Source organism: Melanerpes formicivorus, unplaced genomic scaffold (genome assembly GCF_026170545.1).
Source record: "Melanerpes formicivorus ecotype bairdi unplaced genomic scaffold, bMelFor1.0.p_v2 SCAF_12, whole genome shotgun sequence".
Taxonomy (NCBI): domain Eukaryota; kingdom Metazoa; phylum Chordata; class Aves; order Piciformes; family Picidae; genus Melanerpes; species Melanerpes formicivorus.
The window spans coordinates 16,548,068-16,565,902 of record NW_027142364.1 but is presented as its reverse complement, the minus strand read 5'-3'; the positions used below and the strand labels follow the sequence as shown (position 1 = coordinate 16,565,902).

At 48.3% G+C, this 17,835-nt stretch overlaps 1 protein-coding gene across 3 annotated transcripts in view; it reads right to left on the bottom strand.

Annotated features, from left to right (window-relative positions):
* The window catches only part of ACSL3 (acyl-CoA synthetase long chain family member 3), a 58,537-nt gene extending 43,435 nt beyond the window's left edge, over nucleotides 1–15,102 (bottom strand). The window contains exon 1 of one of the 3 annotated variants that reach the window (XM_068145491.1): nucleotides 14,937–15,102. The gene's annotated coding sequence lies outside the window, so the exon portion shown is untranslated. Of the gene's footprint in view, nucleotides 1–14,920 lie in introns of all 3 variants that reach the window. The other 2 variants (XM_068145490.1, XM_068145489.1) reach the window with 2 other exon arrangements.
* Nucleotides 15,103–17,835: the final 2,733 nt, after the last annotated feature.

Below are 17,835 nucleotides of genomic sequence, written 5' to 3'. Positions count from 1 at the left end.
CCAGTTCTGGATTCTCCCATTCAAGAAAGGCAGGGAACTACTGGGCAGTTTGGCAGAGGCTACAAAGATGATGAGGGAACCAGAAGATTTCTGTGAGGAGGAAATTTGGCTGAGAGACCTGGGGCTGTTTAGCCTGGAAAAGAGATGACTGAGAGGAGAGCTTACCAAGAGCTGAAGGGCAGGAGGCAAGACCATAGGGCCAAGCCCTTTTCAGTGGTGTTCAGTGACAGCAGATGGCACAGTACAAAGGGCAACAGGCACAAAATACAACCCAGGAGGTCCCATGTGAGTATGAGGAGAAATCTCTTTCCTGTGAGAACACTGGAGCAGGCTGCCCAGAGAGGTTGTGGAGACTCCTTCTATGGGGAGATTCCAAACCTACCAGGGCTCCATCCTGAGCAAGCTGTTCTGGGTGACCCTGCTTCAGCAGAAGGGTGGGACTAGGTTATCTCCTGAGGTGCCTTCCAACCCCCAGCAGCGAATCAGCTCAGAGGGTCTAGACTCTCTACATCCAAGTTAGATAAAGCCCAGCATAACACAGCATAGCAGTCACAGGTCATACTGAAATGCAGTATAAGCATGGTGGGTGGAATAGCATGAGTTAAATCCTGCAGCTCCCACCACCTGGCTCCCTGACAAGTCAGCAACTCCCCTGTGTCTTTCAGTGTAATACTGGTTCTACCATATGGGGTGGAAAAATACACCTGTCTCTGTGTGTCTGTCTACAGTGAGAACACTTCTCAGCCTGAGTAATCAATATTCCTGGATGGTGTTTTTTTAAAGGGCTACTTAACCCAGCTATCATTACATGTGTTGACTTGGCTTTACTATGTAGCAAGGCTCTATTTATTGCCCTTTCAGGAAATAGGTCTCACTTAAAAACCTGCCCCCAGAAACTCATTTAAAATGTGGCAAATGTAAACACTTTGTACCTAGTACCTGTCTGCAAACACCATTATTTACACAGCTATTCAACTCTCAGGCAGATAATCTTTTCCAGAGAACAGTTTCAGTTTGCAGATGGAGGTCAAGTGCCCTCTGTGTGCACTGCCCTGTTTCCTGGCTTCCAGCATTTCACACCTACTACTTACAATCAAACTTAAACCCAGAGATCACAAGGTATCCAAACAAAAAAACTCCACCCCATTTCACTTATAGTCACAGGAACACACATTAAGTTTCTCTTACCAAAGAATCTTGAAAAACCCCCAATTTATTAATAGCCACAGGAAGGGTAAAAGGGTTACGGGGTTAGGATTTATTGGACAATGTAGAGTGAGTGACTTTATGTACTGCCCAATATCTTCAGCACCAGAACAAGAGGACACAGTCTCAAGCTGCACCAAGGGAGGTTTAGGCTGGAGGTTAGAATAGAATAAACCAGGTTGGAAGAGATCTTCAAGATCATCATGTCCAACCTATCATCCAACACCACCTAATCAACTAACCCATGGCACCAAGCACCCTGTCAAGTCTCCTCCTGAACACCTCCAGTGATGGTGACACCACCACCTCCCTGGGCAGCACATTCCAATGGACAATCACTCTCTCTGTGTAAAACTTCCTCCTGACCTCCAGCCTAAACTTCCCCTGGCGCAGCCTGAGACTGTGTCCTCTTGTTCTGGTGCTGGTTACCTGGGAGAAGAGACCAACATCTGCCTGGCTACAACCCCCCTTCAGGTAGTTGTAGAGAGCAATAAGGTCACCCCTGAGTCTCCTCCTCTCCAGGCTAAGCAAGCCCAGCTCCCTCAGCCTCTCCTCACAGGGCTGTGTTCCAAACCCCTCACCAACTTTGTTGCCCTTCTCTGGACATGTTCCAGCAAGTCAACCTCCTTCCTCAACTGAGGGGCCCAGACCTGGACACAGTACTCGAGGTGTGGCCTAACCAGTGCAGTGTTAGGAAAAAGTTCTTCATAGAAAGAGTGATTGGCCATTGGAATGGGCTGCCCAGGGAGGTGGTGGAGTCACCATCACTGGAGGTGTTCAGGAGGAGGCTTGATGGAGTGCTTGGTGCCATGGTTTAGTTGAGTAGGTGGGTTGGACGCGATGATCTCGAAGGTCTCTTCCAACCTGGTTTATTCTATTCTATTTAAACAGAAATGGAAGCCAAACACACAGAGAAGCAACAGCTTCACAAGGAAAATCCCCTTTCACATCAAGCAGAGCCTGGGGTAATGAACAGTGTCAAGGAAAGAATCCTCACTGCACAGCCAGCAAAGTGGTAGAGCTACAATGGGGATTTAAGGCAGCTCTATTTGAAAACAGATGCTCCTCACAGTTACAGCAGAAGTGTTTTCACCCATTTCTTGAAGTGGAGAGGATGGAGATTCCAACAAGCCCTAGAGAATGGTGGAAACAGTTCTTTGGTCCCCAGTGAAGAGCTGGTGCTCAGCAAGTTCTCCTGAATTTGAAGCCACTGCAATGTGAGCGCGAGGCTGCACCGCAGCAAGTCTCCCAACACTTCCCCAAAGAGCTGCTGCCCCAGGAATGGTCCCTCCCTAGGGCCCAACTCTCTCCCAGGCACCCTGGTGGTCCCCTCTCACCCAAGCTCAGTGGTTTCCACACAAGTGTAAATGCTGTCCATGTCCTCTCTTCGCTCTCCTCTCCTCCACACCACCAGGCTGATCACTTCCAGGGCAAAGATCTTTTACATGCTTCTCAAACACCCACAAAACCCTTCAATCGTGCAGACCTGAAGCCCTGTCCCAAAAGGGACTGGGAGCAGATACACAGCTCTGTCCAAAAGGGTGTCTGCATGCAACAAAGATATCTGCTCCATGCACCAATCCTTGGGTTACAACCCCCCCACTGGAAACCAACATAGCAGTATGATCTTCCTCAACAGCTCTACTGGACCAGGCAGGGCTTGCTATGGTTATTAAAAAGCCTTTGCCAAAGAAAGCGCTAGGAGAACAGGACTGCATAGCTGTAACACTCAGAACTACTGAGCTCAAGGTCTCCATGAAGATTTTTCAAGCAGGCAGACCCACACTGAACTTAATTCCCACATCATCTCCAGTCCTTGATCTCTCACCTCAAGCCCTGCACAAGAAGTATCCACCTCTCCCTGGACTTTGCCCTCTTCACCCTTACACACAGTGAACTGCTGTTCGTTTACACAGAGTGAGGAACAATGGGAGGCCAAAATCACCACTGATTAAGGATGCAGATTTTCTAGATGCAGGGAGAACAACTCCTCTTTGCAAGCCCTCTGAGGCTGATTTTGAACTACCTTGCTCAGATTGCCCTGGAGCCTCCAGCTGTCACCCACCGCTTACACAACCCTGGGTGAGTACTGAGGCTCTTTAAATGCTTCCAGTCACTGTGGTGGGGATTACAAGCGTGGATTGTCAGAGCCATCTCTACATACCCACTTTCTGTTCACACAACTCCCCTCAGGAGGTTTTGGCATAAACAGATCCACTACTGAACTCTAGTCCTGACAACCGAGGTGCTTCTGAGCACAAGGGTGTTTCTGTAAAGTACCAGAAGACCATCACTGAAGATGAACCCTCACCTGGAAAAACCAGTTTCCAAGGTAAGCATGGAGCAGCCAAGGCTGCTCATGAAGGTCCCTTTCCAGTTTGGTTCAAACAGATTTAAAGTTGGGCTGCTAATAGAAACAGACTGTTCATCTCCAAACCATAATCCTGTTCTTTCCTTCCTCTGTACCAACACACGAGTGCCTGCACGGCTAGGAATGAGTCAGATTAGCTTGCTGATCCAGTTTAAACCCTCTCCTTCTCAGGGCAGAAGGGTGGATTTCCCTTTGTATCAACTTTGGTTATTTACTTGAGCACAGGGCATGTCTCTGCAGGCACCTAAACCAACACAAAATTAGCACTACAAAAACAAGTTATTCTTCTGCTATCTCCAACTGGGTAAACGTGGATAGGCAGGCATAATGCCACCACAAAGAGAGAACACAGGCTGGAGGAGGAGAGAGAAGCAGCCAGGCAGCCATGCTCCACCCTAAGGAGAGGCTTTCCACTGTAAATCTTGAAACAAAGGAAATTTGTTATTTACCTGGAAGTTTTATTTCTTTTTGGCAGTGGAGGCTACAAAGATGCTGAGAGGACTGGTACAGCTCTCTCACAAGGAGAGGCTGAGAGACCTGGGACTGTTTAGCCTGGAGGAGAGATGGCTGAGAGGAGAGGCGATCGATGCTTACCAATATCTAAAGGGTGGAGAGCAAGAGGATGGGGACAGACTCTATTCAGTAGTGCCCAGCAACAGAATGCAACACAACAGGCACAAACTGGAACCCAGGAGATGCCATCTGAACATGAGGAAAAACTTCCTGTGAGCATACTGGAGCACTGCATCAGGCTGCTCAGAGAGGTTGTGCAATCTTCTCCTCCTCTGGAGAGATTCCAAACCCCCCAGGACAATGCCACCTTGGGCAGCCTGCTCTGAGGGACCCTGCTTTAGTAGGAGGTTGTACTAGATGATCTTCAGAGGTCCCTTCCAATCCCCAATAGGCTGAAATTCTATGTGACTCTGTGGTTATCTAGAAAAGCTAGCAAAACATTTTCTTTTCCTCCTAGGAGGTCCATTTACATCAAGGGGAAAATAATCACATCTAGTGAGGGCAGAGAATAGGGAGACAAATGTTGCTACCAGAGGAGTAACAGCCTTGCTATCATCACTGACAGCTTCTCTCTGCAAATCCCTACAATCATTCTCCAGTTGTTAAGAGAATCCTCCTAAGTACTTCCACTGGGAGGCAGACTCTGCTTTCCATCTGAATGCAAGGGAATGACCAGAATGGTCTGATGTTGCACTTTCTACCACAAAATATGGCATTCGACCTGCTTTCTCACTTCTGGGAAACCCAAACGCTCAGGAGTGAGCAGGTCTGCTTTATTTCTCAAAATCAGAACAGAAATAGATGTCCTCTTGCTACATATTCAAAAGGAATTGTGCAATGCATTCCAAGGGAAAATGGATACCCACAGCATGATCAAAGCTACCAAAGGGATAAAGCTGGATGTTTCACCACCTGTCTGAAAGGCTGAACTGGATTCAGGGTTTGACTCCATTGTCTCCAGTAATCTACAGGGATTTTCAACCAACAAAACCCACCCCACAACACAGTTTGGAAGTTCCCACAATAATACCTGCTCTTCATAGAATCTCAGAATGGTTGTAAGAAACCTTGGAAGGTCATCTAGTTCAACTCCCCCCCCACAGTGAGCAAGGACATCTTCAGCCAGAGCAGATTGCTCAGAGCCCTGTCCAGCCCGACCTAGAATGTTTTCAGGGATAGGCCACACACAGACAGTAGAAAGAGGACTCAAATATTTGTTTCCTATGATAAATGCCAAGAGGAACATCACCTGGAAGCTACTCACTTAGGAACCTGTTCATCTATGACCCAGATGCACAGGCCTGTCCTCTGCAACGTCAGAGCTGGCTAAAATGGTTCAGAACTAAGCCCTTTATGAAGGCTACCACAGGGGGTTTCAGCTGGTACTGCTTCACTCTCATTCCTCCATGCCTTCATGGGCAGAAGGCACTTTCTCTGAGCAAGGGGGAGTCATCCTAAAGCGTAAGCTCCAGAAAGACCAACATGCTGGTTTACTGCACACAGCTTTATACAGTTATTTCTCTTGGCTCCTCTGAAATCCTAGGGATGGCTATACAGCACTGCCCTTGCAAGTTCTTCTGTGGCAAAACAAAATAGATCAAACTTACTGTTTTCCTAAAAAGCTACTTGATCTAGGGTTTATGTCTATACTGCCTGAGGAAATTACTCCTTTGTTCAAAATCCACCACTGGCATTTATTTAAGTGCAGCATAAGGATTCCTACCCTGCTCATTTGAGGTACCACCCTATTTTCTAACCTTAGAAGTACCAGTGCATCAGGACAACCCCTCTCTTCCACCACACTGTAAGCAGTCATGAACATGTCCAACAAGTGCAGAACAGTTAAACACAGGATTTATTAAGTTAGAGAGCATTTGATTGTATTTGAAGAAACAGTAAAGCAGTGTGGTCCTCAGCTCCAAGTCCTCATGTGTCATCCTTTATCATAGTATCATAGTATCAGTCAGGGTTGGAAGGGACCACAAGGATCATCTAGTTCCAACCCCCCTGCCATGGGCAGGGACACCCCACACTAGATCAGCCTGGCCAGAGCCTCATCCAGCCTGGGCTTAAACACCTCCAGGGCCGGGGCCTCGACCACCTCCCTGGACAACCCATTCCAGGGCTTCACCACTCTCATGGTGAAGAACTTCCTCCTCACATCTAGCCTGAATCTCCCCACCTCCAGCTTCATTCCATTCCTCCTACTCCTATCACTACCTGAGATCCTGAGAAGTCCTTCCCCAGCCTTCTTGTAGGCCCCCTTCAGATACTGGAAGGCCACAATTAGGTCACCTCGGAGCCTTCTCTTCTACAGACTGAACAGCCCCAACTCCCTCAGTCTGCCCTCATAGGAGAGGTGCTCCAGCCCTCTGTTCATCCTCGTGGCCCTTCTCTGGACATGGTCCAGCACCTCCACATCCCTCTTGTAATAGGGGCTCCAGAACTGGACACAGTACTCCAGGTGGGGTCTCACCAGAGCTGAGTAGAGGGGGAGGATCACCTCCCTTGCCCTGCTAGCCACACTTCTCCTGACACAGCCCAGGATCTGATTGGCTTTGCGGGCTGCAAGTGCACACTGAGCACTCATGTTGAGCTTCTTGCCCACCAGCACCCCCAAGTCTCTCTCCTCAGGGCTACTTTCCAGCCAGTCACTGCCCAGCCTGTATTTGTGCCTGGGATTGCCTCGACCCAGATGCAGGACCCTGCACTTGCTCTTATTGAACTTCATGAGGTTGGCTTGTGTCGACCTCTCCAGCCTGTCAAGGTCCCCCTGGATGGCCTTCCTTCCCTCCAGCTGCCTGCTGCACCACACAGCTTGGTGTCATCAGCAAACTTGCTGAGGGTGCACTCAATGCCACTGTCCATGTCACCCACAAAGATGTTGAATAAGACAGGTCCCAGGACTTTAAAATAAGACTTACAAAGAAACATGTTGGAAATCAGAGTACGACACCCAGCATCCACAGGTACGGATGGGACAGGATGAAACTGAGGAGGCAACTATGTCATAGCAGGCAGCAATTCCAGCCCATACCTCAAAACCAGTATACAAACACTGTGTAAAAGGGAAAGAGGCCATAGTACCAACAGCACTTGCAGGAATTATGGAACTATTCTCACACAGAAGCATTCTGCCTGTGTTACAGAGATGGTAAGATTAGATCAATGCAAGCTGACAAGCTAAAAGTACAGAAGCCAGCATGTGCCCAGGTGACCAAGAAGGCCATGAGTTTCCTGGCCTCCATTGGCAACAGCATTACAAGCAGCACCAGGGAGGTGGTTTCACACCTGTACTCAGCACTGGTGAGACCACACCTTAAGTGCTGAGTTCAGTTCTGGGGCTTTCACTACAAGGAAGACATGGAGATGCTGGAGAGGGTCCAGGGAAGGGGAACAACGCTGGTGAAGATCTGGAGAGCAGTCTTCTGAGGCATAGCTGAGGTAACTGGGGCTGTTTAGCCTGGGGAAATGGAGGCTGAAGGAGACCACCTCACTCTCTATAACTACCTGAAAGTAGTCTCTACTCCCTAGTACCAAGTTATAGGACAAGAGGAAATGGCCTCAAGTTGCACCAGAGGAGGTTTAGGTTGAACATTAGAAGAAAATTCTTCACTGGAAGGGTTATCAAGCACTACAGCAGAGCTCCCTGGGAAGACAGTTGAATCACCATCCCTGGAGGTGTTTAAAAGCTCCAGAGATGTGGTGCTAAGGCACATGGTCTAGCACTAGACTTAGTAATTAGGTAATGGCTGGACTTCATGATCCTAAAGGTCTTCTCCAACTGAAACAACTCTAGGATTCTACCACTTAATTGAAAGGTATATCATTTCAACCACTCTCAGGCTGTTGTCTTAGATGTATACACGCCTACAAATACCTAGGAAAAGTCAGGTCACAGTTCTTCCACACCCTGGGCCTTGCCATAACTGTGTACATGAAAGCAGAACACATAATATGAGGAGAATTTTTTTTAATATAACACTTATTTTCTTGGTAAATGATAGATCTCTGAAAACAAAAGCTGTCAGAATTTATTAATCAATGTCTGTTGGTTCTGCACATTGGCCACAACAACCCCATGCAGTGCTACAGGCTGGGGTCAGAGTGGCTGGAGAGCAGCCAGGCAGAGGGACCTGGGGGTGCTGGTCGATGGTAGGCTGAACATGAGCCTGCAGTGTGCCCAGGCAGCCAGGAGGGCCAATGGCATCCTGGCCTGCATCAGGAACAGTGTGGCCAGCAGGAGCAGGGAGGTCATTCTGCCCCTGTACACTGCACTGGTTAGGCCACACCTTGAGTACTGTGTCCAGTTCTGGGCCCCTCAGTTTAGGAAGGATGTTGACTTGCTGGAAGGTGTCCAGAGAAAGGCAACAAAGTTGGTGAGGGGTTTGGAACACAAGCCCTATGAGGAGAGGCTGAGGGAGCTGGGGCTGCTTAGCCTGGAGAAGAGGAGACTCAGGGGTGACCTTATTGCTCTCTACAACTACCTGAAGGGAGGTTGTAGACAGGCAGATGTTGGTCTCTTCTCCAAGGCAGCCAGCACCAGAACAAGAGGACACAGTCTCAGGCTGTGCCAGGGGAGGTTTAGGCTGGAGGTTAGGAAGTTCTACACAGAGAGAGTGATTGCCCATTGGAATGGGCTGCCTGTGGAGGTGGTGGAGTCACCATCACTGGAGGTGTTCAGGAGGAGACTTGATGGGGTGCTTGGTGCCATGGGTTAGTTGTTTAGGTGGGTTGGACGCGATGATCTTGAAGGTCTCTTCCAACCTGGTTTATTCTATTCTATTCTAAAACACTCAGCACCACCTTCAAACACCCTGGGGCAGTCAGGCCTTTGTGGCTGGGATACTCACAGTCCTGCTATGCTTGATGGGGATGCAGGTTTGTATCTTTCATGAGCACACTGGGTATTATCAGGTTAAGACATCTCTGCAGATTCTAAGAGGACTAAATAAAAATCTCCACAAGGATCTTTGCCTCCATCAAGACAGAGAACAAAAAAATAGACTCTACAGTTACCAGCACTGCAGAACTGGAAAATATTCTGAAGGTATCTCAAAGCTGTCCATGAGGAAAATAATTTCTCTATTCACAGCTTCCCTAGAAAAACAGAGTGCAGCAACTCCATCAGAACAATTAAATTGCAGACGTGAATGACTGACAAGCCTAGGGACTGAATTGCCCAGGCAGCTTGTGGACTGACTGCTGAGGAACAGACTGATCACATTTTCCCACACAGACAACTAAGCTCCCTGCCCCAGCATCACTAGGACCACTGCCTCCCTCCTACACCTGTGTCCTTACCCCCTCTCTCCTCTTTGCCACCTGCCAAACAAATTCTGACAAAGCCTGTATGTAAAAGCAGATTCATCTCTAAATAACCACTTCGATCCTCCTCCTTCTCCCCTCCCCCATACTCACATACTTAAAACACAGATGTTCTCTTTACCAAGCAAATAGTACCAAGGTATAGGACAAGAGGAAATGGCCTCAAGTTGCACCAGAGGAGGTTTAGGTTGAATATTAGAAGAAAATAAGCAAATAACACACACCTCTAACTTAAAAACTAACTACAAATGCTCCACTCTCACAGAACAAGCCCATACTGCATCCTCTAACTGCTCTGAAGTCTTCTGGTCATGAAGTGAAGAACCCACATGCAAAATCCTCCTGGGGGTGGTGGTGGTTTCTCACATGTCTCAGGAATCAATCTGTACAGAATGAGGCATGTTCCATACCCTGGCCTGAACAGCACTACAGCAAAAAAGTCCTTCCTCTACAGGCAGAAAAACTGGTTTTACCTAGCTTCCAGCTCACAGTATCCTTACATGCTTATCAGAAGAGGAGAGAATGTTCTGTATGGAGGGTAACATAACACAGTAAATCAACAGTGAACTGGATCTGGCAGTGCTACTGCTACTCTGCTGCCTCATCTTCACTAAGTCAGTTGTAATCTTCATCTATCTGTCTTCCCCTCCCAAATCTCACACTAGGTTCATCTATTCAGTACAAGCATTCAGGATAGAGGATGATATTATCCAGTACCTAAAAAACCCCAAAGCTGCAGGTTTCCAATTGTTAAGTGAAATGGGAAAGGGCTTGTAGCTTGTTCTTGCTGTTTTCCTCCATCAACAGTGAAAAAACATCTGTAAATCAGTAACTTGGAATAATCCCATCCTTCCCACTCTTGAGGAAACTTGGCCCAGCTTGGCCCATTTCAGCTATTTTAATTAACTAGCACACCTTCATAATTAATGAGACCCATGGAAACATGACTTCCCAATGCACATGTGCTGGCATACTGCCAAAGTCTCCTCCCACAGGGTCACAGACACCAGGTCAGCACCCTGACTTTCCTTGGGCTCCAGGCTCCTTCAAGAAATGAGGGAACACACATGTGGCCAAGGACTGGTAAAGACTGCCACCAGTTTTGAAACTGACTCATCCTAAATCTATTTTGAAGGTAATACAGAATTCATTTAGATAGGTAACTGATTTAGAAGGTAAGAGAGAGCAAGATTTCAGGTTCCTCCAGAAAGCTGCACTTTTTCCACCCCCCTTCCAGTCCTGGATTTAGTGATGGTCATTCAGAAGGTGTGATTAGGACATAGCCTTCTCCAAGTGATTTCCTTCAACATCCTGGGAGGTGCCCAGGGAGGTGGTGGAAGCCCCACCCCTCAATGTTTTTAAAGCCAGGCTGGATGTGGCTCTGGGCAACCTGATCTAGTGTGAGGTGTCCCCACCCATGGCAAGGGGGTTGGAACTAGATGATCCTTGAGGTCCCTTCCAACCTTAACCATTTCATGACCCTTAGATCCTACAGTGCATCTCAAAGCAGAGTACTGAAAGCTGCGAGAGCCCCTTGGTCCTTGCTACATGGCAAACCCTGATGCAGATCAGGACCTCTGGATGAAGGGCACTTCTTCCAATCTTAACTGCATAATTAAACAAAGTTCTGCCACTTGAGAGCTGCTTAAGCCTGGCTTGACTGCTTGCTGTGTTCCTCCAAGTACAATAAGCAAACCCATGCTGCCAGACCACATGCAGTCCTAAGTAAGCTGGCTCAGAAACTTCCACCACAACTGCTCTGTGGGCAGAAAATACAGTAATTCAAGTGAGAAAGGACCTCAGGGAACCTCCAGCACAAAGCAGAGTCACCCATGAGATCGCACCAGCTTCTTCAGGACTTTATCCAGCTGGATTTTGAAAGTCTCCATGGACAGAGACTGCACATCCTCTCCAGGCAGCAGGTCCAACTGCTTGACTGACCTTCTGGTGAAAAACATCATAGAGAGAGACCTCACTGGCTTCAGTTCACACCTGCTGTCTCCTCTTGAGCTCCCACCACACACCACTGTGAAGAACCTAGCTTTTACCCTCTTGAGAGTCTTCCTATAGGTGCTGGAAGGGCTGCCCCAAGTCCTCTCTTCACCAGAGAAGAGCAGGCACAGTTCCTCTGCCTCTCCTCACAAAGCAAAATCTCTGGAGACAACCTTGGTAGCTCTCCACTGAACTCATCATTTCCCTTGTCCTGGAATACAAATGGATATTGTACTCTGGATGTGGCCTAGCAAGTGCCAAGTGGAAGGGGATAATCACTTCACTTGACCTACTGGCTGTGCTCCTGTTAATACAAAGCACACAGCTGCCCCATGCTCACCAGGATCCTCAGGACCTTCTCAGCTCTGTAGCCAGGCTGGTCCCAAGGAGCTACTCACACCAGGAAGCAAAGTCAGGAAGCCCCCACCCTTAACAAGCTGTCCAAATGGTAAATTTGCTTAGTAATCAGCAGCAGATGAAATGGATAGAAATCAAAGCCAAGTCTTCTTAGTGTTAATACACCTTACTTAGCAGGACTAAGTCGCATCTTAGGGCCATATTCAGATGGCCTAAATTCCACACAAATCCTTCTGCCTCCTATTTCTTTAGTAGCTGGCTTTCAGGCAGCTCCTCATCCAGTGGCTTACATAAACTCTCTGAATTGCTCTCAACCCCACCTAGATTTCTGCATTGATTGAGAAAAGGGACTTGGAATGGAACGCAGACTACCTGAACTTGGTCTGTAAGGTCAGGGAATACTGCAGCACTGTTCCTTAGGTTTTGTCACCATGGCAGTATGCAGCAGCTTGTTTGTCAGGACAGGTTTTAGTTAGTCTCTTGCTGGAGTATACATTTGTAAAGAAAACATGGATTTCTAAACAATTCAGGATTCAGTTCTTCCTGCAACCTTCCGGGAAAGTAATCCACAGCTGGATCCATAGCTCTCTCTCATGTGCTGCTATCATTCCCAGTGTCTTGAGGAATCTGCTAAAAACCTTAGGTTTAGTGTGATTGTGGCTCAAAACATTCACTGAAAGCAGGAGTAAAAGCCCTACACCAGAACCAAATGTGGGCTGAAGGAAGCCATGGCTTCAACACTCACCGGTTCAGCAAGAGCACATCATGCTTCAAGTCAAGCATGAAAACATCTCCTCTAGTTCTTCACATACATAATTAGGCTCCTCCAAGCAAGAGAGATTAAACAGGGAGATGGGAACCACTCACAATGCTTCTGAAAAGATGAACCAGAGTCAACACACCACAGCCCTGACATCCCACCTGAGGACATCAACAGCGCTTTTGTCAAAACCCCAAAGCACTCCTGATGCACAGGTATGGATGGGCAAAATTTGGCCCCAGCTCTAAGCCAGATCTCTCTCCAAACATCACAGTGCAGTAGATACACATCTGACAAGTACACTGAAAAATACTGAGGCTGAGGTTTATCATCTTCCTGATTATTTTGGTTAGAATGGCACACTTGGAGATGGCACTTCCAGAACCAAGTGAGGTTACTGAGGATCCAACAAGCCATTTTAGAAGTCAGTAGGTTAGCTCCTCTCCCAGAGATTCTGTTTCCTTTAGAAAGAAGCTTGCTTTCCTGACCAGCCACAGGGACTGGATCCACAGCTGAGCACGCTATGCACTTCTGTAAGTCTTGACCACATAGCTCAGCAGATCCATCAGATTCATTCATGTTTTTCAGCCAGCCATCAGAACTCTATATGCTACGTTCAGATCTACCCTCCTGCTTCTAGGAACTTCCAATGACAAACATGCTGAAAAGCTACCAAAAAAATGATTTTTTTCCAATCACACTGTTTAGCTTGACCCAATCCTGAAACAAAAATCCACAGGACAAGGGAAAAATTACCAGGCTTAACAATGTCTTTCCCTAGTGTTTCAAAGCACGTGGGACAAGCAAACACAAGATGCATCCTCTCCCACTGCTGCAGATGGTTACCAGTATAAAGCCTTAAGAGTACACCCAGATGCTTATATTTCTCTTAGGACATAATTAAGACCTGATAAAGCATCTATCATTCCTGACTCTGACTTTACCCCCAGGAAAGAAAAAAGTCATACGCCAGAGTGAATTTTTACACAGTGAGCTGCTAAGTCCAGTCTGGAGAAAAACTATTTCTACAACAGGACATGAGCAGCCTTTGTGGTTTCACTTTGTGCTTATTGCTTACATGATGCTTAGAAAAATGTATCAAAACTGCTTCATGTCAACTCAAATATTCTGTAAGACATCCATAATAGTCTATATTATTGAGTAAAAATAAGTGCCATGTCTTTCAATGGCCTTTAAAAGGCACTAAGAATTCTTTGTCATTGGTTTGTGCTCTTTTACACAAATTCTGTCTCCATATAAGCACTTTTAAAGTTAGAGGAACTCTATAAACACAAGGGTATCACATTTGGCATTAACAAATCCATTTATTATTAGGCAAAAAATAATATCCCCCCACGTTCCAGAATCTGGTGCCTCTAAATAAAAGGCAGGACTTCCCATTTTATATATATATAGATTTGATATGGTATAAAATAATAACCATGCCCAACAACTGAGATATGCATCTAGTGGAGGTTATTTCTTCATCAAGTTAAAAAAATACCTAGCAGCGCTCATGAACTCTCTCATAACTATTTTTATTCAAGCTACTGTTTCATGTTTCTGATGGCTAATGCCTGCTTATTTCCCAAAGATTCTGTATGGGCCCCAAAGTGAACCTCCCACTGCTACGGAAATATCTTAAATAATCCTGTAACGCTTGCTCCTCTCTTCACTTCAAATGAAGATGTTTTCCATCGCTCCCGAGCAAGCCCGCGAAGGGAACGTGGCTCAGCATCAAATCCAGCCCCAAACCCCTAGAAATTCGAATGAGAAGAGAGAGATGTGACGAGCAAACCGGATTAGTACCTATTTCGGCAGCACTTTCACACTACCCGCATAGGCACACCGTAAGCTGCACGCTGAGCCCGAAGAGAGCCCTATTTTCGATCCCAAAGCGCCAAGTTTGGCACATTCACACACAGGAGCCTTGCGGCGCGTATCGCCCTCACTGCCCTGGTCACCGGCGGAAGGGGCCGTGGCGGCCGCCGGTGCCTCACAGCATGTTTCTCCACCTCCTCATGCGTTAAGAGGCAAAACACAAAGAAAAGCAGAAGAAACCCGCGCCGCTGCTGCCTGTTATTTTACTGGTTAAGGCTCTCTGCGCGGGTGGCGAGCCTCTCACAGCGCCGGGGAGGCCTCCACGGCGGGACCCGGCGGACCGCAACCGAACTGCCCCTCACCGAAAGCCGGACCGCTCCCCTCCCCACCCCGCCTAGATACTTAAGCACCATCGGCCCCCGGCTGACGGTCTCATGCTTTTTCCCTCCCGCAGAGGCAAGGGGAGGCCGCGCCGCCCCGCCCCGGGGGGCCCGTTCCGGCGGTCCTGCACCTCAACAGCACAATGCTACGCAGCCACCCCCGCACCAGCCGCCACACGGCTCCGAACTCACCGGGCTCCGCACTCACCGAGCTCCGCACGCCGTGAGCCGCCGCCACCACTACTCTCCTCAGGGCGGCCACTACCGCTACCGCCACCGCGGCCCGAGCGCTCGCCTTCCACCGCACCGCCGCCACTCGCTGGGGCTCAGCCGCGGCTCGGCAGCCCGCCGCCGGGCGCGCTCATTCCGTATGCGCCCCGGCGCCTCCGGATTGGCCGGCGGAGGGTGGCGCGCGGGGCCGGGCTCGTGAGGAATGGCGGGGGGGCGGAGCCTGCCTCGGAGAGGGGTTACTACAGGTCACAGCGGTGGGAGGCGGGGCCGGGCTGCGGCGAGGGGCGGGGCGGAGGGCGGAGCCAGTCGCCGGCTTTAACGCGTCACCGCCTTCGCCTCAGCCTTCCCGCGCATGCGCACTCACTCTGTGGCCGTTTCTCGCCGCAGTGATAGGCGGCCGTGCGTGCGTGGCGTGGCTGTGGGGTGGTCTCCGGGGCTGGACACGGAGAGGGCTGGGGCGGGAGCTGCGAGGATCACCGCAATTAGCCGTCACACGGTCTCTTCCTGCCTCAGTCTGGGTCTGTTTACCTCTGTTAATTAGCGCTGGCGCACAGTTAATTTCATTGCATAGGCAGGTGCTTCGGCTGTGGTGGGCAGCTGCGTCAGTGTGGTGTTGATTTTGCCTTAGGTGCAGGAATACGGCTGTTACCTGCCTCTGGCAGGAGCCCTGATACGCGATAGTAAAGGTATTCTTTTGACAGGACTTCAGCTCAAAGTCGCTTTTGCAGAGTGCTGAACTTGGGAGCTCCTGAGGAGTCAGTCTGAGCCCTTGCCTTCGGGAGCACATACACTAAAGCGGGAACAATACAGAGATGATCAGGACGGCACACAAATCCAAGTCCGCATTTATTTCAGCACAAGGAAGACATGGACCCTTTGGAATGGGTGCAGAGGAGGCCACAAATATTACTGGAGGCTGGAATTCTTGATCTGGGGGCAGACTGAGAAAGTTGAGCTTGTTGAGCCTGGAGAAGGCTCCCAGTAGACCCTGCAACCTTTCAGTATTTAAAGGGGATTATAAGAAAGATAGGGACAGACTTTTGGCAGGGTCTTTTCTGACAGGAGATGAGGTAATGGTTTTAAACTAAAAGGGGAGATTCATGCTAGAAGAAATCACGACATTTTCTGCACTGAAAGCAGTGAGACACTGGCCCAGATTGCCCAGAAAGGTGGTAGATGCCATATACATGGAAATGTTCCAGATTAGGTTGGATTGGGCTCTGAACAACCTGATTTACTTGCAGATGTCCCTGGGGTTGGACCATATGACCTTGAAATGCTCAAAATTCAATCCAAAGCATTTTATGATAATAGCAGTGGTCACAGCTGGCTGGAGGTGTGCACCTGAACTGGACCTCATTCTCACTACATGTGGTGGCCAGCGCTGGAGAACACAGGCCATAGGCAACCAGACAGAGTTTGTCCCTCTCCCTGCATACTGGAAGAGCTGTCCTCCTCTGTCTGTCTTGCTGCTTGGGTCCTCATTTTAAAATCCATAGCTGTTGGAAGAACTTCAGTGGTTGAGGTTACGATACTGAGTTTGAGGTTTTAAATGAAGGTGTCATTAGTGGCAGTTGCTGCAGATGTTTGTGACGTAGATTTCTGCTGGGAGACCTGAATAAAGACCACTTATTACACACTGACTGTCATCACAGCTGGCATCACTTGGAGCAAGTTTTGCTTCATACCATTTGAGGCGAGGTTCCTATTTAACAATCACTGAAGACCTCTTTTATCACTGTTGACTCATCTAGATCCTGCAACTGTTCCTCCAGATCTAAAGGTTTTAATTTAACCAGTGTAATACAATACTGAAAGACAAAATAAATAAGTACCTGCCAAAGACAAGCAAAATAAAAGCAACAAATGGGATGAAGGTTTCAAAGCTCAGAAGAAGGATTTGATTACAGCAGGCTGTGTGGTTCTGTCTGTAGAGGTGGCAGCCAGTTGCCCCAAGGGTTAGGTTTGTTTTCCTCAGTTTGTGCAGCTCTCCTGTCACACAGCCCTTGGGGCTGAGCAACTCAGTCATCTGAGTGGCACAGCATGGTGACAGGGAGAGCAGGGCTGCAGTGCTAAGGGCAGCAGCCTGGACACAATCCCACCTACAGATCATCAGGCAGAGAGTTTCCCTGTGCCATTTCTAAGCTACACAGCTGCTGCCATACATGGCATGTGTCCCACACACAGTCCTTCCTCCTTTCCCCTCACGGCTACAGGTGTTTCAGAGGAAGGAGTGTTGTGTGCATCTGTGGTCATCTGCAGAGTCCTCGGGTGGCAGGGAACAGACAGACCCTGACCTAAAGAAAATTAACAAGGTACAGATTTCAAAGACCAGCTAAATCAGTCCCTCAGCTACTGGACAAAGCGGTTCCAGAGTGTTTAGAACTGGAAGTGACAATTCTGAAAAGGAGGAAAACATTATCCCTAGGAGAGTTAAATGAGTGATAAAGGTCATGAGCTACTCAAGCAAAAGCAATGCTAACTAAAATATGGGTAGGAGATGGAAGAGTTTATATTTAAAGCAGCTTCACACACAGAGGAAAAAGTGAAAAAGGATAGGCAGACTCGGGAAGAGGAAGAGCTAATTTTGCAAAGGTGGGAAGTGGGTGTTTCTGCCACAGGATTCATTAGCATAAGGAAAGGAGCCCCACATTTGTGCCATGCAATTTCACATCTCATTCAAGGCAAGGGAGATTCAGGATAAACCCACAAAAGTCATTTTCATAGAGGAAGGTGGGAGATAAAGCACTAGGCAGTGCAGAGCTCATCTGCTCTGAACCAGATCTTGTGTTGAACTCCTTGTTCTCCACATAATCACCAGCAACTGAGCAGCAGAGCAGAGCACCCTGGAAAAGCCTCACTTTGAGAAATGCACG